The following is a 22115-nucleotide window of genomic DNA, read 5'->3' on the forward strand; positions in this document are numbered from 1 at the left end:
TGAATGTTAAAGTTAAAGTTAAAGTTAAAGTTAAAATTAAAGTTGAAGTTAAAGTTAAAGTTAAAGTTAAAGTTAAAGTTAAAGTTAAAGTTAAAGTTAAAGTTAAAGTTAAAGATAAAGTTAAAGTTAAATTTAAAGTTAAAGTTAAAGTTAATTTAAATTTAAATTTAAAGTTAAAATTAAAGTTAAAGTTAAAGTTAAAGTCAAAGTTAAAGTTAAAGCTAAGGTTAAAGTTAAAGTTAAAGTTAAAAATAAAGTTAAAGTTAAAGTTAAAGTTAAAGTTGAAGTTAAAGTTAAAGTTAAAATTAAATTTAAAGTAAAAGTTAAAGTGAAAGTTAAAGTTAAAGTTAAAGTTAATGTTAAAGTTAAAGTTAAAATTAAAGTTAAAGTTTAAGTTTAAGTTAAAGTTAAAGTTAAAGTTGAAGTTAAAGTTAAAATTAAAGTTAAAGTTAAAGTTAAAGTTAAAGTGAAAGTGAAAGTTAAAGTTAAAGTTAAAGTTAAAGTTAATGTTAAAGTTAAAATTAAAGTTAAAGTTAAAGTTAAAGTTAAAGTGAAAGTTAAAGTTAAAGTTAAAGAAAAGGTTAACGTTAAAGTTAAAGTTAAAGTTAAGGTTAAAGTTAAAGTTAAAGTGAAAGTTAAAGTTAAAGTTAAGGTTAAAGTTAAAGTTAAAGTCAAAGTTAAAGTTAAAGCTAAGGTTAAAGTTAAAGTTAAAAATAAAGTTAAAGTTAAAGTTTAAGTTTAAGTTAAAGTTGAAGTTAAAGTTAAAGTTAAAGTTAAAGTTAAAGTTAAAGTTAAAGATAAAGTTAAAGTTAAAGTTAAAGTTAAATTTAAATTAAAGTTAAAGTTAAAGTTAAAAATAAAGTTAAAGTTAAATTACAAGTTAAAGTTAAAGTTAAAGTTAAAGTTAAATTTAAAGTTAAAGTTAAAGTTAAAGTTAAAGTTAAAGTTAAAGTTAAAGTTAAAGTTAAAGTTAAAGTTAAAGTTAAAGTTAAAGTTAAAGTTAAAGTTAAAGTTAAAGTTAAAGTTAAAGTGAATGTTAAAGTTAAAGCGAAAGTTAAAGTTAAAAATAAAGTTAAAGTTAAAGTTAAAGTTAAAGTTAAAGTTAAAGTGAAAGTTAAAGTTAAAGTTAAGGTTAAAGTTAAAGTTAAAGTTAAAGTCAAAGTTAAAGTTAAAGCTAAGGTTAAAGTTAAAATTAAAGTTAAAAATTAAGTTAAAGTTTAAGTTTAAGTTAAAGTTAAAGTTAAAGTTAAAGTTAAAGTTAAAGTTAAAGTTAAAGTTAAAGTTAAAGTTAAAGGTAAAGTTAAAGTTAAAGTTAAGGTTAAAGTTAAAGTTAAAGTTAAAGTTAAAGTTAAAGTTAAAGTTAAAGTTAAAGTTAAAGTGAAAGTGAAAGTTAAAGTTAAAGTTAAAGTTAAAGTTAAATTTAAAGTTAAAGTTAAAGTTAAAGTTAAAGTTAAAGTTAAAGTTAAAGTTAAAGATAAAGTTAAAGTTAAAGTTAAAGTTAAAGTTAAAGTTAAAGTTAAAGTTAAAATTAAAGTTAAAGTTAAAGTGAATGTTAAAGTTAAAGCGAAAGTTAAAGTTAAAAATAAAGTTAAAGCTAAAGTTAAAGTTAAAGTGAAAGTTAAAGTTAAGGTTAAAGTTAAAGTTAAAGTTAAAGTCAAAGTTAAAGTTAAAGCCAAGGTTAAAGTTAAAGTTAAAGTTAAAAATAAAGTTAAAGTTAAAGTTAAAAGTAAAGGTAAAGTTAAAGTTAAAGTGAAAGTTAAAGTTAAAGTTAAAGTTAAAGTTAAAGTTAAAGTTAAATTTAAAATTAAAGTTAAAGTTAAAGTTAATGTTAAAGTTAAAGGTAAAGTTAAAGTTAAAGTGAATGTTAAAGTTAAAGCGAAAGTTAAAGTTAAAGTTAAAGTTAAAGTTTAAGTTTAAGTTAAAGTTGAAGTTAAAGTTAAAGTTAAAGTTAAAGTTAAAGTTAAATTTAAAGTTAAAGATTAAGTTAAAGTTAAAGTTAAAGTTAAATTTAAAGTTAAAGTTAAAGTTAAAAATAAAGTTAAAATTAAAGTTAAAGTGAAAGTTAAAATTAAATTTAAAGTTAAAGTTATAGTTACAGTTAAAGTTAAAGTTAAAGTGAATGTTAAGTTAAAGCGAAAGTTAAAGTTAAAAATAAAGTTGAAGTTAAAGTTAAAGTGAAAGTTAAAGTTAAAGTTAAAGTCAAAGTTAAAGTTAAAGCTAAGGTTAAAGTTAAAGTTAAAAATAAAGTTAAAGTTAAAGTTTAAATTAAATTAAAGTTAAGGTTAAAGTTAAAGTTAAAGTTAAAGTCAAAGTTAAAGTTAAAGCTAAGGTTAAAGTTAAAGTTAAAAATAAAGTTAAAGTTAAAGTTAAAGTTAAAGTTGAAGTTAAAGTTAAAATTAAAGTTAAAGTTGAAGTTAAAGTTAAAGTTAAAGTTAAAGTTAAAGTTAAAGTTAAAGTTAAAGTTAAAGTTAAAGTTAAAGTTAAAGTGAAAGTTAAAGTTAAAGTTAATGTTAAAGTTAAAGTTAAAGTTCAAATTAAAGTTAAAGTTAAAGTGAAAGTTAAAGTTAAAAATAAAGTTAAAGCTAAAGTTAAAGTGGAGTTATAGTTAAAGTTAAAGTTAAAGTTATAGTTAAAGTTAAAGTTAAAGTTAAAGTTAAAGTTAAAGTTAAAGTTAAAGTTAAAGTTAAAGATAAAGTTAAAGTTAAATTTAAAGTTAAAGTTAAAGTTAAAGTTAAAGTTAGAGTTAAAGTTAAAGTTAAAGTTAAATTTAAAGTTAAAGTTAAAGTTAAAGTTAAAGTTAAAGCTAAAGTTAAAGTTAAAGTTAAAGGTAAAGTTAAAGTTAAAGTTAAAGTTTAAGTTAAAGTTAAAGTTGAAGTTAAAGTTAAAGTTAAAATTAAAGTTAAAGTTGAAGTTAAAGTTAAAGTTAAAGTTAAAGTTAAAGTTAAAGTTAAAGTGAATGTTAAAGTAAAAGCGAAAGTTAAAGTTAAAATTAAAGTTAAAGTTAAAGTTAAAGTTAAAGTGAAAGTGAAAGTTAAAGTTAAAGTTTAAGTTAAAGTTGAAGTTAAAGTTAAAGTTAAAATTAAAGTTAAAGTTAAAGTTGAAGTTAAAGTTAAAGTTAAAGTTAAAGTTAAAGATAAAGTTAAAGTTAAAGTTAAAGTTAAATTTAAATTTAAAGTTAAAGTTAAAGTGAATGTTAAAGTTAAAGCGAAAGTTAAAGTTAAAAATAAAGTTAAAGTTAAAGTGAAAGTTAAAGTTAAAGTTGAAGTTAAAGTTAAAGTTAAAGTTAAAGATAAAGTTAAAGTTAAAGTTAAAGTTAAAGTTAAAGATAAAGTTAAAGCTAAAGTTAAAGTGGAAGTTATAGTTAAAGTTAAAGTTAAGGTTAAAGTTAAAATTAAAGTGAATGTTAAAGTTAAAGCGAAAGTTAAAGTTAAAGTTAAAGTTGAAGTTAAAGTTAAAGTTAAAATTAAAGTTAAAGTTAAAGTTGAAGTTAAAGTTATAGTTAAAGTTAAAGTTAAAGTTAAAGTTAAAGTTAAAGTGAAAGTTAAAGTTAAAGTTAAATTTAAAGTTAAAGTTAAAGTTAAAGTTAAAGTTAAAGTTAAAGTTAAATTTAAATTTAAATTTAAAGTTAAAATTAAAGTTAAAGTTAAAGTTAAAGTTAAAGTTAAAGTCAAAGTTAAAGTTAAAGCTAAGGTTAAAGTTAAAGTTAAAGTTAAAAATAAAGTTAAAGTTAAAGTTAAAGTTAAAGTTTAAGTTAAAGTTAAAGTTAAAGTTGAAGTTAAAGTTAAAGTTAAAGTTAAAATTAAAGTTAAAGTTAAAGTAAAAGTTAAAGTGAAAGTTAAAGTTAAAGTTAATGTTAAAGTTAAAGTTAAAATTAAAGTTAAAGTTTAAGTTTAAGTTAAAGTTAAAGTTAAAGTTAAAGTTAAAGTTGAAGTTGAAGTTAAAGTTAAAATTAAAGTTAAAGTTAAAGTTAAAGTTAAAGTTAAAGTGAAAGTTAAAGTTAAAGTTAAAGTTAAAGTTAAAGTTAATGTTAAAGTTAAAGTTAAAATTAAAGTTAAAGTTAAAGTTAAAGTTAAAGTGAAAGTTAAAGTTAAAGTTAAAGAAAAGGTTAAAGTTAAAGTTAAAGTTAAGGTTAAAGTTAAAGTTAAAGTTAAAGTTAAAGTTAAAGTTAAAGTGAAAGTTAAAGTTAAAATTAAGGTTAAAGTTAAAGTTAAAGTCAAAGTTAAAGTTAAAGTTAAAGTTAAAGTTAAAGTTAAAGTTAAAGTTAAAGTTAAAGTTAAAGTTAAAGTTAAAGTGAATGTTAAAGTTAAAGCGAAAGTTAAAGTTAAAAATAAAGTTAAAGTGAAAGTTAAAGTTAAAGTTAAAATTAAAGTTAAAGTTAAGGTTAAAGTAAAAGTTAAAGTCAAAGTTAAAGTTAAAGCTAAGGTTAAATTTAAAGTTAAAGTTGAAGTTAAAGTTAAAGTTAAAGTGAAAGTTAAAGTTAAAGTTAAAGATAAAGTTAAAGTTAAAGTTAAAGTTAAAGTTAAAGTTAAAGTTAAAGTTAAAGTTAAAGTTAAAGTTAAAGTTAAAGTTAAAGTTAAAGTTAAAGTTAAAGTTAAAGATAAAGTTAAAGATAAAGTTAAAGTTAAAGTTAAAGTTAAAGTGAATGTTAAAGTTAAAGCGAAAGTTAAAGTTAAAAATAAAGTTAAAGTTAAAGTGAAAGTTAAAGTTAAAGTTAAAATTAATGTTAAAGTTAAAGTAAAATCAAAGTTAAAGTTAAAGCTAAGGTTAAATTTAAAGTTAAAATTGAAGTTAAAGTTAAAGTTAAAGTTAAAGTTAAAGTTAAAGTTAAAGTTAAAGTTAAAATTAAAGTTAAAGTTAAAGTTAAAGTTAAAGTTAAAGTTAAAGTTAAAGTTAAAGTTAAAGTTAAAGTTAAAGTTAAAGTTAAAGTTAAAGTTAAAGCTAAAGTTAAAGTTAAAGTTAAAGTTAAGGTTAAAGTTAAAGTTAAAGTTAAAGTTAAAGATAAAGTTAAAGTTAAAGTTAAAGTTAAAGTTAAAGTTAAAGTGAAAGTGAAAGTTAAAGTTAAAGTTAAAGTTAAAGTTAAAGTTAAAGTTAAAGTTAAAGTTAAAGTTAAAGTTAAATTTAAAGTTAAAGTTAAAGTTAAAGTTAAAGTTAAAGTTAAAGATAAAGTTAAAGTTAAAGCTAAGGTTAAATTTAAAGTTAAAGTTGAAGTTAAAGTTAAAGTTAAAGTTAAAGTTAAAGTTAAAGTCAAAGTTAAAGTTAAAGTTAAAGTTAAAGTTAAAGTTAAAGTGAAAGTTAAAGTTAAAGTTAAAATTAAAGTTGAGGTTAAAGTTAAAGTTAAAGCTAAGGTTAAATTTAAAGTTAAAGTTGAAGTTAAAGTTAAAGTTAAAATTTAAATTAAAGTTAAAGTTGAAGTTAAAGTTAAAGTTAAAGTGAATGTTAAAATTAAAGCGAAAGTTAAAGTTAAAGTTAAAGTTAAAGTGAAATTTAAAGTTAAAATTAAAGTTAAAGTTAAGGTTAAAGTTAAAGTTCAAGTCAAAGTTAAAGTTAAAGCTAAGGTTAAATTTAAAGTTAAAGTTGAAGTTAAAGTTAAAGTTAAAGCTAAAGTTAAAGTCAAAGTTAAAGTTAAAGTTAAAGTTAAAGTTAAAGTTAAAGTTTAAGTTTAAGTTTAAGTTAAAGTTAAAGTTAAAGTTAAAGTTAAAGTTGAAGTTAAAGTTAAAGTTAAAGTTAAAGTTAAAATTTAAATTAAAGTTAAAGTTGAAGTTAAAGTTAAAGTTAAAATTAAAGTTAAAGTTAAAGTGAATCTTAAAATTAAAGCGAAAGTTAAAGTTAAAATTAAAGTTAAAGATAAAGTTAAAGTGAAAGTTAAAGTTAAAGTTAAAGTTTAAGTTAAAGTTAAAGTTGAAGTTAAAGTTAAAGTTAAAGTTAAAGTTAAAATTAAAGTTAAAGTTGAAGTTAAAGTTAAAGTTAAAGTTAAAGTTAAAGTTAAAGTTAAAGTTAAAGTTAAAGTTAAAGTTAAAGTTAAAGTTAAAGTTAAAGTTAAAGTTAAAGTTAAAGTTAAAGATAAAGTTAAAGTTAAAGTTAAAGTTAAAGTGAAATTTAAAGTTAAAGTTAAAGTGAATGTTAAAGTTAAAGCGAAAGTTAAAGTTAAAGTGAAAGTTAAAGTTACAGTTTAAGTTAAAGTTAAAGTTGAAGTTAAAGTTAAAGTTAAAATTAAAGTTAAAGTTAAAGTTAAAGTTAAAGTTAAAGATAAAGTTAAAGCTAAAGTTAAAGTGGAAGTTATAGTTAAAGTTAAAGTTAAGGTTAAAGTTAAAGTTAAAGTGAAAAGTAAAGTTAAAGTTAAAGTTAAAGTTAAATTTAAATTTAAAGTTAACTTTAAAGTTAAAGTTAAAGTGAATGTTAAAGTTAAAGCGAAAGTTAAAGTTAAAAATAAAGTTGAAGTTAAAGTGAAAGTTAAAGTTAAAGTCAAAGTTAAAGTTAAAGCTAAGGTTAAAGTTAAAGTTAAAGTTTAAGTTAAAGTTAAAGTTTAAGTTAAAGTTAAAGTTGAAGTTAAAGTTAAAATTTAAGTTAAAGTTGAAGTTAAAGTTAAAGTTAAAGTGAAAGTTAAAGTTAAAGTTAAAGTTAAAGTTAAAGTTAAAGTTAAAGTTAAAGTTAAAGTTAAAGTTAAAGTTAAAGTTAATGTTAAAGTTAAAGTTAAAGTTAATGTTAAAGTTAAAGTTAAAGTTAAAGTTAAAGTTAAAGTTAAAGTTAAAGAAAAGGTTAAAGTTAAAGTTAAAGTTAAAGTTAAAGTTAAGGTTAAAGTTAAAGTTAAAGTTAAAGTTAAAGTTAAAGTTAAAGTTAAAGTTAAAGTTAAAGTTAAAGTTAAAGTTAAAGTTAAAGTTAAAGTTAAAGTGAAAGTGAAAGTTAAAGTTAAGGTTAAAGTTAAAGTTAAAGTCAAAGTTAAAGCTAAGGTTAAAGTTAAAGTTAAAGCTTAAAGTTAAAGTTGAAGTTAAAGTTAAAGTTAAAGTTAAAGTTAAAGTTAAAGTTAAAGTTAAAGTTAAAGTTAAAGTTAAAGTTAAAGTTAAAGTTAAAGTTAAAGTTAAAGATAAAGTTAAAGTTAAAGTTAAAGTTAAAGTTAAAGTTAAAGTTAAATTTAAAGTTAAAGATAAAGTTAAAGTTAAATTTAAAGTTAAAGTTAAAGTTAAAAATAAAGTTAAAATTAAAGTTAAAGTGAAAGTTAAAATTAAAGTTAAAGTTAAAGTTAAAGTTAAAGTTAAAGTTAAAGTTAAAGTGAATGTTAAAGTTAAAGCGAAAGTTAAAGTTAAAGTTAAAGTTAAAGTTAAAGTTAAAGTTAAAGTTAAAGTTAAAGTTAAAGTTAAAGTTTAAGTTAAAGTTGAAGTTAAAGTTAAAGTTAAATTTAAAGTTGAAGATAAAGTTAAAGTTAAAGTTAAAGTTAAATTTAAAGTTCAAGTTAAAGTTAAAAATAAAGTTAAAATTAAAGTTAAAGTGAAAGTTAAAATTAAATTTAAAGTTAAAGTTATAGTTAAAGTTAAAGTTAAAGTGAATGTTAAAGTTAAAGCGAAAGTTAAAGTTAAAAATAAAGTTGAAGTTAAAGTTAAAGTGAAAGTGAAAGTTAAAGTTAAGGTTAAAGTTAAAGTTAAAGTTAAAGTCAAAGTTAAAGTTAAAGCTAAGGTTAAAGTTAAAGTTAAAAATAAAGTTAAAGTTAAAGTTAAAGTTTAAGTTAAAGTTAAAGTTGAAGTTAAAGTTAAAATTAAAGTTAAAGTTGAAGTTAAAGTTAAAGTTAAAGTTAAAGTGAAAGTTAAAGTTAAAGTTAAAGTTAATGTTAAAGTTAAAGTTAAAATTAAAGTTAAAGTTAAAGTTAAAGTGAAAGTTAAAGTTAAAAATAAAGTTAAAGCTAAAGTTAAAGTGGAGTTATAGTTAAAGTTAAGGTTAAAGTTAAAGTTATAGTTAAAGTTAAAGTTAAAGTTAAAGTTAAAGTTAAAGTTAAAGTTAAAGTTAAAGTTAAAGTTAAAGTTAAAGTTAAAGTTAAAGTTAAAGTTAAAGTTAAAGTTAAAGTTAAAGATAAAGATAAAGTTAAAGTTAAAGTTAAATTTAAAGTTAAAGTTAAAGTTAGAGTTAAAGTTAAAGTTAAAGTTAAAGTTAAAGTCAAAGTTAAACCTAAAGTTAAAGTTAAAGTTAAAGTTAAAGTTAAAGGTAAAGTTAAAGTTAAAGTTTAAGTTTAAGTTAAAGTTAAAGTTGAAGTTAAAGTTAAAGTTAAAATTAAAGTTAAAGTTAAAGTTGAAGTTAAAGTTAAAGTTAAAGTTAAAGTTAAAGTTAAAGTTAAAGTGAATGTTAAAGTAAAAGCGAAAGTTAAAGTTAAAATTAAAGTTAAAGTTAAAGTGAAAGTGAAAGTTAAAGTTAAAGTTTAAGTTAAAGTTGAAGTTAAAGTTAAAGTTAAAATTAAAGTTAAAGTTAAAGTTGAAGTTAAAGTTAAAGTTAAAGATAAAGTTAAAGTTAAAGTTAAATTTAAAGTTAAAGTGAATGTTAAAGTTAAAGCGAAAGTTAAAGTTAAAAATAAAGTTAAAGTTAAAGTGAAAGTTAAAGTTGAAGTTAAAGTTAAAGTTAAAGATAAAGTTAAAGTTAAAGTTAAAGATAAAGTTAAAGCTAAAGTTAAAGTGGAAGTTATAGTTAAAGTTAAAGTTAAGGTTAAAGTTAAAGTTAAAGTGAATGTTAAAGTTAAAGCGAAAGTTAAAGTTAAAGTTAAAGTTGAAGTTAAAGTTAAAGTTAAAATTAAAGTTAAAGTTAAAGTTGAAGTTAAAGTTATAGTTAAAGTTAAAGTTAAAGTTAAAGTGAAAGTTAAAGTTAAAGTTAAAGTTAAAGTTAAAGTTAAAGTTAAAGTTAAAGTTAAAGTGAATGTTAAAGTTAAAGTTAAAGTTAAAGTTAAAGTTAAAATTAAAGTTGAAGTTAAAGTTAAAGTTAAAGTTAAAGTTAAAGTTAAAGTTAAAGTTAAAGTTAAAGTTAAAGATAAAGTTAAAGTTAAATTTAAAGTTAAAGTTAAAGTTAATTTAAATTTAAATTTAAAGTTAAAATTAAAGTTAAAGTTAAAGTTAAAGTCAAAGTTAAAGTTAAAGCTAAGGTTAAAGTTAAAGTTAAAGTTAAAAATAAAGTTAAAGTTAAAGTTTAAGTTAAAGTTAAAGTTAAAGTTGAAGTTAAAGTTAAAGTTAAAATTAAAGTTAAAGTAAAAGTTAAAGTGAAAGTTAAAGTTAAAGTTAAAGTTAATGTTAAAGTTAAAGTTAAAATTAAAGTTAAAGTTTAAGTTTAAGTTAAAGTTAAAGTTAAAGTTGAAGTTAAAGTTAAAATTAAAGTTAAAGTTAAAGTTAAAGTTAAAGTTAAAGTTAAAGTGAAAGTGAAAGTTAAAGTTAAAGTTAAAGTTAAAGTTAAAGTTAAAGTTAAAGTTAATTTTAAAGTTAAAATTAAAGTTAAAGTTAAAGTTAAAGTTAAAGTGAAAGTTAAAGTTAAAGTTAAAGAAAAGGTTAAAGTTAAAGTTAAAGTTAAAGTTAGGTTAAAGTTAAAGTTAAAGTGAAAGTTAAAGTTAAAGTTAAGGTTAAAGTTAAAGTTAAAGTCAAAGTTAAAGTTAAAGCTAAGGTTAAAGTTAAAGTTAAAAATAAAGTTAAAGTTAAAGTTTAAGTTTAAGTTAAAGTTGAAGTTAAAGTTAAAGTTAAAGTTAAAGATAAAGTTAAAGTTAAAGTTAAAGTTAAATTTAAATTAAAGTTAAAGTTAAAAATAAAGTTAAAGTTAAATTACAAGTTAAAGTTAAAGTTAAAGTTAAAGTTAAAGTTAAATTTAAAGTTAAAGTTAAAGTTAAAGTTAAAGTTAAAGTTAAAGTTAAAGTTAAAGTTAAAGTTAAAGTTAAAGTTAAAGTTAAAGTTAAAGTGAATGTTAAAGTTAAAGCGAAAGTTAAAGTTAAAAATAAAGTTAAAGTTAAAGTTAAAGTTAAAGTTAAAGTGAAAGTTAAAGTTAAAGTTAAGGTTAAAGTTAAAGTTAAAGTTAAAGTCAAAGTCAAAGTTAAAGTTAAAGCTAAGGTTAAAGTTAAAATTAAAGTTAAAAATTAAGTTAAAGTTTAAGTTTAAGTTAAAGTTAAAGTTAAAGTTAAAGTTAAAGTTAAAGTTAAAGGTAAAGTTAAAGTTAAAGTTAAGGTTAAAGTTAAAGTTAAAGTTAAAGTTAAAGTTAAAGTGAAAGTGAAAGTTAAAGTTAAAGTTAAAGTTAAAGTTAAATTTAAAGTTAAAGTTAAAGTTAAAGTTAAAGTTAAAGTTAAAGTTAAAGTTAAAGTTAAAGATAAAGTTAAAGTTAAAGTTAAAGTTAAAGTTAAAGTTAAAATTAAAGTTAAAGTTAAAGTGAATGTTAAAGTTAAAGCGAAAGTTAAAGTTAAAAATAAAGTTAAAGCTAAAGTTAAAGTTAAAGTGAAAGTTAAAGTTAAGGTTAAAGTTAAAGTTAAAGTTAAAGTCAAAGTTAAAGCCAAGGTTAAAGTTAAAGTTAAAGTTAAAAATAAAGTTAAAGTTAAAGTTAAAAGTAAAGGTAAAGTTAAAGTTAAAGTTAAAGTGAAAGTTAAAGTTAAAGTTAAAGTTAAAGTTAAAGTTAAATTTAAAATTAAAGTTAAAGTTAAAGTTAATGTTAAAGTTAAAGTTAAAGTTAAAGTGAATGTTAAAGTTAAAGCGAAAGTTAAAGTTAAAGTTAAAGTTTAAGTTTAAGTTAAAGTTGAAGTTAAAGTTAAAGTTAAAGTTAAAGTTAAATTTAAAGTTAAAGATTAAGTTAAAGTTAAAGTTAAAGTTAAATTTAAAGTTAAAGTTAAAGTTAAAAATAAAGTTAAAATTAAAGTTAAAGTGAAAGTTAAAATTAAATTTAAAGTTAAAGTTATAGTTACAGTTAAAGTTAAAGTTAAAGTGAATGTTAAAGTTAAAGCGAAAGTTAAAGTTAAAAATAAAGTTGAAGTTAAAGTTAAAGTTAAAGTTAAAGTTAAAGTCAAAGTTAAAGTTAAAGCTAAGGTTAAAGTTAAAGTTAAAAATAAAGTTAAAGTTAAAGTTTAAATTAAAGTTAAGGTTAAAGTTAAAGTTAAAGTTAAAGTCAAAGTTAAAGTTAAAGCTAAGGTTAAAGTTAAAGTTAAAAATAAAGTTAAAGTTAAAGTTAAAGTTAAAGTTAAAGTTGAAGTTAAAGTTAAAGTTAAAGTTAAAATTAAAGTGAAAGTTAAAGTTAAAGTTAAAGTTAAAGTTAATGTTAAAGTTAAAGTTAAAGTTAAAGTTAAAATTAAAGTTAAAGTTAAAGTGAAAGTTAAAGTTAAAAATAAAGTTAAAGCTAAAGTTAAAGTGGAGTTATAGTTAAAGTTAAAGTTAAAGTTATAGTTAAAGTTAAAGTTAAAGTTAAAGTTAAAGTTAAAGTTAAAGTTAAAGTTAAAGTTAAAGTTAAAGTTAAAGTTAAAGATAAAGTTAAAGTTAAATTTAAAGTTAAAGTTAAAGTTAAAGTTAGAGTTAAAGTTAAAGTTAAAGTTAAAGTTAAAGTTAAAGTTAAAGTTAAAGTTAAAGTTAAAGTTAAAGCTAAAGTTAAAGTTAAAGTTAAAGGTAAAGTTAAAGTTAAAGTTTAAGTTTAAGTTAAAGTTAAAGTTGAAGTTAAAGTTAAAGTTAAAATTAAAGTTAAAGTTGAAGTTAAAGTTAAAGTTAAAGTTAAAGTTAAAGTGAATGTTAAAGTAAAAGCGAAAGTTAAAGTTAAAATTAAAGTTAAAGTTAAAGTTAAAGTTAAAGTGAAAGTGAAAGTTAAAGTTAAAGTTTAAGTTAAAGTTGAAGTTAAAGTTAAAGTTAAAGTTAAGATTAAAGTTAAAGTTAAAGTTGAAGTTAAAGTTAAAGTTAAAGTTAAAGTTAAAGATAAAGTTAAAGTTAAAGTTAAATTTAAATTTAAAGTTAAAGTTAAAGTGAATGTTAAAGTTAAAGCGAAAGTTAAAGTTAAAAATAAAGTTAAAGTTAAAGTGAAAGTTAAAGTTAAAGTTGAAGTTAAAGTTAAAGTTAAAGTTAAAGTTAAAGATAAAGTTAAAGTTAAAGTTAAAGTTAAAGATAAAGTTAAAGCTAAAGTTAAAGTGGAAGTTATAGTTAAAGTTAAAGTTAAGGTTAAAGTTAAAATTAAAGTGAATGTTAAAGTTAAAGCGAAAGTTAAAGTTAAAGTTAAAGTTGAAGTTAAAGTTAAAGTTAAAATTAAAGTTAAAGTTAAAGTTGAAGTTAAAGTTATAGTTAAAGTTAAAGTTAAAGTTAAAGTTAAAGTGAAAGTTAAAGTTAAAGTTAAAGTGAATGTTAAAGTTAAAGCGAAAGTTAAAGTTAAAGTTAAAGTTAAAGTTAAAGTTAAAATTAAAGTTAAACTTGAAGTTAAAGTTAAAGTTAAAGTTAAAGTTAAAGTTAAAGTTAAAGTTAAAGTTAAAGTTAAAGTTAAAGTTAAAGTTAAAGATAAAGTTAAAGTTAAATTTAAAGTTAAAGTTAAAGTTAAAGTTAAAGTTAAATTTAAATTTAAATTTAAAGTTAAAATTAAAGTTAAAGTTAAAGTTAAAGTTAAAGTCAAAATTAAAGTTAAAGCTAAGGTTAAAGTTAAAGTTAAAGTTAAAAATAAAGTTAAAGTTAAAGTTAAAGTTTAAGTTAAAGTTAAAGTTAAAGTTAAAGTTGAAGTTAAAGTTAAAGTTAAAGTTAAAATTAAAGTTAAAGTTAAAGTAAAAGTTAAAGTGAAAGTTAAAGTTAAAGTTAATGTTAAAGTTAAAGTTAAAATTAAAGTTAAAGTTTAAGTTTAAGTTAAAGTTAAAGTTAAAGTTGAAGTTGAAGTTAAAGTTAAAATTAAAGTTAAAGTTAAAGTTAAAGTTAAAGTTAAAGTTAAAGTGAAAGTTAAAGTTAAAGTTAAAGTTAAAGTTAAAGTTAATGTTAAAGTTAAAGTTAAAATTAAAGTTAAAGTTAAAGTTAAAGTTAAAGTGAAAGTTAAAGTTAAAGTTAAAGAAAAGGTTAAAGTTAAAGTTAAAGTTAAGGTTAAAGTTAAAGTTAAAGTTAAAGTTAAAGTTAAAGTTAAAGTGAAAGTTAAAGTTAAAATTAAGGTTAAAGTTAAAGTTAAAGTCAAAGTTAAAGTTAAAGTTAAAGTTAAAGTTAAAGTTAAAGTTAAAGTTAAAGTTAAAGTTAAAGTTAAAGTTAAAGTTAAAGTTAAAGTTAAAGTTAAAGTTAAAGTTAAAGTTAAAGTTAAAGTGAATGTTAAAGTTAAAGCGAAAGTTAAAGTTAAAAATAAAGTTAAAGTGAAAGTTGAAGTTAAAGTTAAAATTAAAGTTAAAGTTAAGGTTAAAGTTAAAGTTAAAGTCAAAGTTAAAGTTAAAGCTAAGGTTAAATTTAAAGTTAAAGTTGAAGTTAAAGTTAAAGTTAAAGTGAAAGTTAAAGTTAAAGTTAAAGATAAAGTTAAAGTTAAAGTTAAAGTTAAAGTTAAAGTTAAAGTTAAAGTTAAAGTTAAAGTTAAAGTTAAAGTTAAAGTTAAAGATAAAGTTAAAGTTAAAGTTAAAGTTAAAGTTAAAGTTAAAGTTAAAGTTAAAGTTAAAGTTAAAGTGAATGTTAAAGTTAAAGCGAAAGTTAAAGTTAAAAATAAAGTTAAAGTTAAAGTGAAAGTTAAAGTTAAAGTTAAAATTAATGTTAAAGTTAAAGTTAAAATCAAAGTTAAAGTTAAAGCTAAGGTTAAATTTAAAGTTAAAATTGAAGTTAAAGTTAAAGTTAAAGTTAAAGTTAAAGTTAAAGTTAAAGTTAAAGTTAAAGTTAAAGTTAAAATTAAAGTTAAAGTTAAAGTTAAAGTTAAAGTTAAAGTTAAAGTTAAAGTAAAAGTTAAAGTTAAAGTTAAAGTTAAAGTTAAAGTTAAAGTTAAAGTTAAAGTTAAAGTTAAAGTTAAAGTTAAGGTTAAAGTTAAAGTTAAAGTTAAAGTTAAAGTTAAAGATAAAGTTAAAGTTAAAGTTAAAGTTAAAGTTAAAGTTAAAGTTAAAGTTAAAGTTAAAGTTAAAGTTAAAGTTAAAGTGAAAGTGAAAGTTAAAGTTAAAGTTAAAGTTAAAGTTAAAGTTAAAGTTAAAGTTAAATTTAAAGTTAAAGTTAAAGTTAAAGTTAAAGTTAAAGTTAAAGATAAAGTTAAAGTTAAAGCTAAGGTTAAATTTAAAGTTAAAGTTGAAGTTAAAGTTAAAGTTAAAGTTAAAGTTAAAGTTAAAGTTAAAGTTAAAGTTAAAGTCAAAGTTAAAGTTAAAGTTAAAGTTAAAGTTAAAGTTAAAGTGAAAGTTAAAGTTAAAGTTAAAATTAAAGTTGAGGTTAAAGTTAAAGTTAAAGCTAAGGTTAAATTTAAAGTTAAAGTTGAAGTTAAAGTTAAAGTTAAAATTTAAATTAAAGTTAAAGTTGAAGTTAAAGTTAAAGTTAAAGTGAATGTTAAAATTAAAGCGAAAGTTAAAGTTAAAGTTAAAGTTAAAGTGAAATTTAAAGTTAAAATTAAAGTTAAAGTTAAGGTTAAAGTTAAAGTTAAAGTCAAAGTTAAAGTTAAAGCTAAGGTTAAATTTAAAGTTAAAGTTGAAGTTGAAGTTAAAGTTAAAGTTAAAGCTAAAGTTAAAGTCAAAGTTAAAGTTAAAGTTAAAGTTAAAGTGAAAGTTTAAGTTTAAGTTTAAGTTAAAGTTAAAGTTAAAGTTAAAGTTGAAGTTAAAGTTAAAGTTAAAGTTAAAGTTAAAATTTAAATTAAAGTTAAAGTTGAAGTTAAAGTTAAAGTTAAAGTTAAAGTTAAAGTTAAAGTGAATCTTAAAATTAAAGCGAAAGTTAAAGTTAAAATTAAAGTTAAAGATAAAGTTAAAGTGAAAGTTAAAGTTAAAGTTAAAGTTTAAGTTAAAGTTAAAGTTGAAGTTAAAGTTAAAGTTAAAGTTAAAATTAAAGTTAAAGTTGAAGTTAAAGTTAAAGTTAAAGGTAAAGTTAAAGTTAAAGTTAAAGTTAAAGTTAAAGTTAAAGATAAAGTTAAAGTTAAAGTTAAAGTTAAAGTGAAATTTAAAGTTAAAGTTAAAGTGAATGTTAAAGTTAAAGCGAAAGTTAAAGTTAAAAATAAAGTTAAAGTTAAAGTGAAAGTTAAAGTTAAAGTTTAAGTTAAAGTTAAAGTTGAAGTTAAAGTTAAAGTTAAAATTAAAGTTAAAGTTGAATTTAAAGTTAAAGTTAAAGTTAAAGTTAAAGATAAAGTTAAAGCTAAAGTTAAAGTGGAAGTTATAGTTAAAGTTAAAGTTAAGGTTAAAGTTAAAGTTAAAGTGAAAAGTAAAGTTAAAGTTAAAGTTAAAGTTAAAGTGAAATTTAAAGTTAAAGTTAAAGTGAATGTTAAAGTTAAAGCGAAAGTTAAAGTTAAAAATAAAGTTGAAGTTAAAGTGAAAGTTAAAGTTAAAGTCAAAGTTAAAGTTAAAGCTAAGGTTAAAGTTAAAGTTAAAGTTTAAGTTAAAGTTAAAGTTTAAGTTAAAGTTAAAGTTGAAGTTAAAGTTAAAATTAAAGTTAAAGTTGAAGTTAAAGTTAAAGTTAAAGTGAAAGTTAAAGTTAAAGTTAAAGTTAAAGTTAAAGTTAAAGTTAAAGTTAAAGTTAAAGTTAAAGTTAAAGTTAAAGTTAAAGTTAAAGTTAAAGTTAATGTTAAAGTTAAAGTTAAAGTTAAAGTTAAAGTTAATGTTAAAGTTAAAGTTAAAATTAAAGTTAAAGTTAAAGTTAAAGTTAAAGAAAAGGTTAAAGTTAAAGTTAAAGTTAAAGTTAAAGTTAAGGTTAAAGTTAAAGTTAAAGTTAAAGTTAAAGTTAAAGTTAAAGTTAAAGTTAAAGTTAAAGTTAAAGTTAAAGTTAAAGTTAAAGTTAAAGTTAAAGTTAAAGTTAAAGTTAAAGTTAAAGTTAAAGTTAAAGTGAAAGTGAAAGTTAAAGTTAAGGTTAAAGTTAAAGTTAAAGTCAAAGTTAAAGTTAAAGCTAAGGTTAAAGTTAAAGTTAAAAATAAAGTTAAAGTTAAAGCTTAAAGTTAAAGTTGAAGTTAAAGTTAAAGTTAAAGTTAAAGTTAAAGTTAAAGTTAAAGTTAAAGTTAAAGTTAAAGTTAAAGTTAAAGTTAAAGTTAAAGTTAAAGTTAAAGTTAAAGTTAAAGTTAAAGATAAAGTTAAAGTTAAAGTTAAAGTTAAAGTTAAAGTTAAATTTAAAGTTAAAGATAAAGTTAAAGTTAAATTTAAAGTTAAAGTTAAAGTTAAAAATAAAGTTAAAATTAAAGTTAAAGTGAAAGTTAAAATTAAAGTTAAAGTTAAAGTTAAAGTTAAAGTTAAAGTTAAAGTTAAAGTTAAAGTGAATGTTAAAGTTAAAGCGAAAGTTAAAGTTAAAGTTAAAGTTAAAGTTAAAGTCTAAGTTAAAGTTGAAGTTAAAGTTAAAGTTAAATTTAAAGTTAAAGATAAAGTTAAAGTTAAAGTTAAAGTTAAAGTTAAAGTTAAATTTAAAGTTCAAGTTAAAGTTAAAAATAAAGTTAAAATTAAAGTTAAAGTGAAAGTTAAAATTAAATTTAAAGTTAAAGTTATAGTTAAAGTTAAAGTTAAAGTGAATGTTAAAGTTAAAGCGAAAGTTAAAGTTAAAAATAAAGTTGAAGTTAAAGTTAAAGTGAAAGTGAAAGTTAAAGTTAAGGTTAAAGTTAAAGTTAAAGTTAAAGTCAAAGTTAAAGTTAAAGCTAAGGTTAAAGTTAAAGTTAAAAATAAAGTTAAAGTTAAAGTTAAAGTTTAAGTTAAAGTTAAAGTTGAAGTTAAAGTTAAAATTAAAGTTAAAGTTGAAGTTAAAGTTAAAGTTAAAGTTAAAGTGAAAGTTAAAGTTAAAGTTAAAGTTAATGTTAAAGTTAAAGTTAAAATTAAAGTTAAAGTTAAAGTTAAAGTGAAAGTTAAAGTTAAAAATAAAGTTAAAGCTAAAGTTAAAGTGGAGTTATAGTTAAAGTTAAGGTTAAAGTTAAAGTTATAGTTAAAGTTAAAGTTAAAGTTAAAGTTAAAGTTAAAGTTAAAGTTAAAGTTAAAGTTAAAGTTAAAGTTAAAGATAAAGATAAAGTTAAAGTTAAAGTTAAATTTAAAGTTAAAGTTAAAGTTAGAGTTAAAGTTAAAGTTAAAGTTAAAGTTAAAGCTAAAGTTAAAGTTAAAGTTAAAGTTAAAGTTAAAGGTAAAGTTAAAGTTAAAGTTTAAGTTTAAGTTAAAGTTAAAGTTAAAGTTGAAGTTAAAGTTAAAGTTAAAATTAAAGTTAAAGTTAAAGTTGAAGTTAAAGTTAAAGTTAAAGTTAAAGTTAAAGTTAAAGTTAAAGTGAATGTTAAAGTAAAAGCGAAAGTTAAAGTTAAAATTAAAGTTAAAGTTAAAGTGAAAGTGAAAGTTAAAGTTAAAGTTTAAGTTAAAGTTGAAGTTAAAGTTAAAGTTAAAATTAAAGTTAAAGTTAAAGTTGAAGTTAAAGTTAAAGTTAAAGATAAAGTTAAAGTTAAAGTTAAATTTAAAGTTAAAGTGAATGTTAAAGTTAAAGCGAAAGTTAAAGTTAAAAATAAAGTTAAAGTTAAAGTGAAAGTTAAAGTTGAAGTTAAAGTTAAAGTTAAAGTTAAAGTTAAAGATAAAGTTAAAGTTAAAGTTAAAGATAAAGTTAAAGCTAAAGTTAAAGTGGAAGTTATAGTTAAAGTTAAAGTTAAGGTTAAAGTTAAAGTTAAAGTGAATGTTAAAGTTAAAGCGAAAGTTAAAGTTAAAGTTAAAGTTGAAGTTAAAGTTAAAGTTAAAATTAAAGTTAAAGTTAAAGTTGAAGTTAAAGTTATAGTTAAAGTTAAAGTTAAAGTTAAAGTGAAAGTTAAAGTTAAAGTTAAAGTTAAAGTTAAAGTTAAAGTTAAAGTTAAAGTTAAAGTGAATGTTAAAGTTAAAGTTAAAGTTAAAGTTAAAGTTAAAGTTAAAATTAAAGTTGAAGTTAAAGTTAAAGTTAAAGTTAAAGTTAAAGTTAAAGTTAAAGTTAAAGTTAAAGTTAAAGATAAAGTTAAAGTTAAATTTAAAGTTAAAGTTAAAGTTAATTTAAATTTAAATTTAAAGTTAAAATTAAAGTTAAAGTTAAAGTTAAAGTCAAAGTTAAAGTTAAAGCTAAGGTTAAAGTTAAAGTTAAAGTTAAAAATAAAGTTAAAGTTAAAGTTTAAGTTAAAGTTAAAGTTAAAGTTAAAGTTGAAGTTAAAGTTAAAGTTAAAGTTAAAATTAAAGATAAAGTAAAAGTTAAAGTGAAAGTTAAAGTTAAAGTTAAAGTTAATGTTAAAGTTAAAGTTAAAATTAAAGTTAAAGTTTAAGTTTAAGTTAAAGTTAAAGTTAAAGTTGAAGTTAAAGTTAAAATTAAAGTTAAAGTTAAAGTTAAAGTTAAAGTTAAAGTTAAAGTTAAAGTTAAAGTGAAAGTGAAAGTTAAAGTTAAAGTTAAAGTTAAAGTTAAAGTTAAAGTTAATGTTAAAGTTAAAATTAAAGTTAAAGTTAAAGTTAAAGTGAAAGTTAAAGTTAAAGTTAAAGAAAAGGTTAAAGTTAAAGTTAAAGTTAAAGTTAAGGTTAAAGTTAAAGTTAAAGTGAAAGTTAAAGTTAAAGTTAAGGTTAAAGTTAAAGTTAAAGTCAAAGTTAAAGTTAAAGCTAAGGTTAAAGTTAAAGTTAAAAATAAAGTTAAAGTTAAAGTTTAAGTTTAAGTTAAAGTTGAAGTTAAAGTTAAAGTTAAAGTTAAAGATAAAGTTAAAGTTAAAGTTAAATTTAAATTAAAGTTAAAGTTAAAGTTAAAAATAAAGTTAAAGTTAAATTACAAGTTAAAGTTAAAGTTAAATTTAAAGTTAAAGTTAAAGTTAAAGTTAAAGTTAAAGTTAAAGTTAAAGTTAAAGTTAAAGTTAAAGTTAAAGTTAAAGTGAATGTTAAAGTTAAAGCGAAAGTTAAAGTTAAAAATAAAGTTAAAGTTAAAGTTAAAGTTAAAGTGAAAGTTAAAGTTAAAGTTAAGGTTAAAGTTAAAGTTAAAGTTAAAGTCAAAGTTAAAGTTAAAGCTAAGGTTAAAGTTAAAATTAAAGTTAAAAATTAAGTTAAAGTTTAAGTTTAAGTTAAAGTTAAAGTTAAAGTTAAAGTTAAAGTTAAAGGTAAAGTTAAAGTTAAAGTTAAGGTTAAAGTTAAAGTTAAAGTTAAAGTTAAAGTTAAAGTTAAAGTTAAAGTGAAAGTGAAAGTTAAAGTTAAAGTTAAAGTTAAAGTTAAATTTAAAGTTAAAGTTAAAGTTAAAGTTAAAGTTAAAGTTAAAGTTAAAGTTAAAGTTAAAGATAAAGTTAAAGTTAAAGTTAAAGTTAAAGTTAAAGTTAAAATTAAAGTTAAAGTTAAAGTGAATGTTAAAGTTAAAGCGAAAGTTAAAGTTAAAAATAAAGTTAAAGCTAAAGTTAAAGTTAAAGTGAAAGTTAAAGTTAAGGTTAAAGTTAAAGTTAAAGTTAAAGTCAAAGTTAAAGTTAAAGCCAAGGTTAAAGTTAAAGTTAAAGTTAAAAATAAAGTTAAAGTTAAAGTTAAAAGTAAAGGTAAAGTTAAAGTTAAAGTTAAAGTGAAAGTTAAAGTTAAAGTTAAAGTTAAAGTTAAATTTAAAATTAAAGTTAAAGTTAAAGTTAATGTTAAAGTTAAAGTTAAAGTTAAAGTGAATGTTAAAGTTAAAGCGAAAGTTAAAGTTAAAGTTAAAGTTTAAGTTTAAGTTAAAGTTGAAGTTAAAGTTAAAGTTAAAGTTAAAGTTAAAGTTAAAGTTAAAGTTAAATTTAAAGTTAAAGATTAAGTTAAAGTTAAAGTTAAAGTTAAATTTAAAGTTAAAGTTAAAGTTAAAAATAAAGTTAAAATTAAAGTTAAAGTGAAAGTTAAAATTAAATTTAAAGTTAAAGTTATAGTTACAGTTAAAGTTAAAGTTAAAGTGAATGTTAAAGTTAAAGCGAAAGTTAAAGTTAAAAATAAAGTTGAAGTTAAAGTTAAAGTGAAAGTTAAAGTTAAAGTTAAAGTCAAAGTTAAAGTTAAAGTTAAAGCTAAGGTTAAAGTTAAAGTTAAAAATAAAGTTAAAGTTAAAGTTTAAATTAAAGTTAAGGTTAAAGTTAAAGTTAAAGTTAAAGTCAAAGTTAAAGTTAAAGCTAAGGTTAAAGTTAAAGTTAAAAATAAAGTTAAAGTTAAAGTTAAAGTTAAAGTTAAAGTTGAAGTTAAAGTTAAAATTAAAGTTAAAGTTGAAGTTAAAGTTAAAGTTAAAGTTAAAGTTAAAGTTAAAGTTAAAGTGAAAGTTAAAGTTAAAGTTAATGTTAAAGTTAAAGTTAAAGTTAAAATTAAAGTTAAAGTTAAAGTGAAAGTTAAAGTTAAAAATAAAGTTAAAGCTAAAGTTAAAGTGGAGTTATAGTTAAAGTTAAAGTTAAAGTTAAAGTTATAGTTAAAGTTAAAGTTAAAGTTAAAGTTAAAGTTAAAGTTAAAGTTAAAGTTAAAGATAAAGTTAAAGTTAAATTTAAAGTTAAAGTTAAAGTTAAAGTTAAAGTTAAAGTTAGAGTTAAAGTTAAAGTTAAAGTTAAAGTTAAAGTTAAAGTTAAAGTTAAAGTTAAAGTTAAAGCTAAAGTTAAAGTTAAAGTTAAAGGTAAAGTTAAAGTTAAAGTTTAAGTTTAAGTTTAAGTTAAAGTTAAAGTTGAAGTTAAAGTTAAAGTTAAAATTAAAGTTAAAGTTGAAGTTAAAGTTAAAGTTAAAGTTAAAGTTAAAGTGAATGTTAAAGTAAAAGCGAAAGTTAAAGTTAAAATTAAAGTTAAAGTTAAAGTTAAAGTTAAAGTGAAAGTGAAAGTTAAAGTTAAAGTTAAAGTTTAAGTTAAAGTTGAAGTTAAAGTTAAAGTTAAAGTTAAAATTAAAGTTAAAGTTAAAGTTGAAGTTAAAGTTAAAGTTAAAGTTAAAGTTAAAGATAAAGTTAAAGTTAAAGTTAAAGTTAAATTTAAATTTAAAGTTAAAGTTAAAGTGAATGTTAAAGTTAAAGCGAAAGTTAAAGTTAAAAATAAAGTTAAAGTTAAAGTGAAAGTTAAAGTTAAAGTTGAAGTTAAAGTTAAAGTTAAAGATAAAGTTAAAGTTAAAGTTAAAGTTAAAGTTAAAGATAAAGTTAAAGCTAAAGTTAAAGTGGAAGTTATAGTTAAAGTTAAAGTTAAGGTTAAAGTTAAAATTAAAGTGAATGTTAAAGTTAAAGCGAAAGTTAAAGTTAAAGTTAAAGTTGAAGTTAAAGTTAAAGTTAAAATTAAAGTTAAAGTTGAAGTTAAAGTTATAGTTAAAGTTAAAGTTAAAGTTAAAGTTAAAGTGAAAGTTAAAGTTAAAGTTAAAGTGAATGTTAAAGTTAAAGCGAAAGTTAAAGTTAAAGTTAAAGTTAAAGTTAAAGTTAAAGTTAAAGTTAAAATTAAAGTTAAACTTGAAGTTAAAGTTAAAGTTAAAGTTAAAGTTAAAGTTAAAGTTAAAGTTAAAGTTAAAGTTAAAGTTAAAGTTAAAGTTAAAGTTAAAGTTAAAGATAAAGTTAAAGTTAAAGTTAAATTTAAAGTTAAAGTTAAAGTTAAAGTTAAAGTTAAAGTTAAAGTTAAAGTTAAAGTTAAAGTTAAATTTAAATTTAAATTTAAAGTTAAAATTAAAGTTAAAGTTAAAGTTAAAGTTAAAGTTAAAGTTAAAGTCAAAGTTAAAGTTAAAGCTAAGGTTAAAGTTAAAGTTAAAGTTAAAAATAAAGTTAAAGTTAAAGTTAAAGTTTAAGTTAAAATTAAAGTTAAAGTTAAAGTTGAAGTTAAAGTTAAAGTTAAAGTTAAAATTAAAGTTAAAGTTAAAGTAAAAGTTAAAGTGAAAGTTAAAGTTAAAGTTAATGTTAAAGTTAAAGTTAAAATTAAAGTTAAAGTTTAAGTTTAAGTTAAAGTTAAAGTTAAAGTTAAAGTTGAAGTTGAAGTTAAAGTTAAAATTAAAGTTAAAGTTAAAGTTAAAGTTAAAGTTAAAGTTAAAGTGAAAGTTAAAGTTAAAGTTAAAGTTAAAGTTAAAGTTAAAGTTAATGTTAAAGTTAAAGTTAAAATTAAAGTTAAAGTTAAAGTTAAAGTTAAAGTGAAAGTTAAAGTTAAAGTTAAAGTTAAAG

This window comes from Eurosta solidaginis, chromosome X, assembly GCF_040869045.1.
Source record: "Eurosta solidaginis isolate ZX-2024a chromosome X, ASM4086904v1, whole genome shotgun sequence".
Taxonomy (NCBI): Eukaryota; Metazoa; Arthropoda; class Insecta; order Diptera; family Tephritidae; genus Eurosta; species Eurosta solidaginis.